This window comes from Sinocyclocheilus grahami, unplaced genomic scaffold (assembly GCF_001515645.1).
Source record: "Sinocyclocheilus grahami isolate Dianchi unplaced genomic scaffold, SAMN03320097.WGS_v1.1 scaffold32.1, whole genome shotgun sequence".
Classification (NCBI taxonomy): Eukaryota; Metazoa; Chordata; class Actinopteri; order Cypriniformes; family Cyprinidae; genus Sinocyclocheilus; species Sinocyclocheilus grahami.
The window spans coordinates 4,854,190-4,854,492 of record NW_015505211.1 but is presented as its reverse complement, the minus strand read 5'-3'; positions in this window follow the sequence as shown (position 1 = coordinate 4,854,492).

The window sequence follows — 303 nt, the reverse complement described above, 5'->3', positions numbered from 1 at the left end:
GAGAACTAGCCTATGTGTGGTAAATAACTGAAAAACAATAAACCTGAACACAAAACAATATTATGCTGATTGTGTGTGTTTTTTTTTTTTTATGTTTAGCATTATATACTCTGAAACAATAATAGGCATAAAGAAATTTGATAAAAGTTCCCGAATCCTTCCCACTAATTATATATATTTATAATATATATATATAATATAATTCATTTATATACTGAAACGTATCTGGGCGCGCATGGATTTGTGGGCTCGACTCTCTCTCCGCCTCTTCCTTTAACTGCTGGCGGGCGTATTCATCCGCGC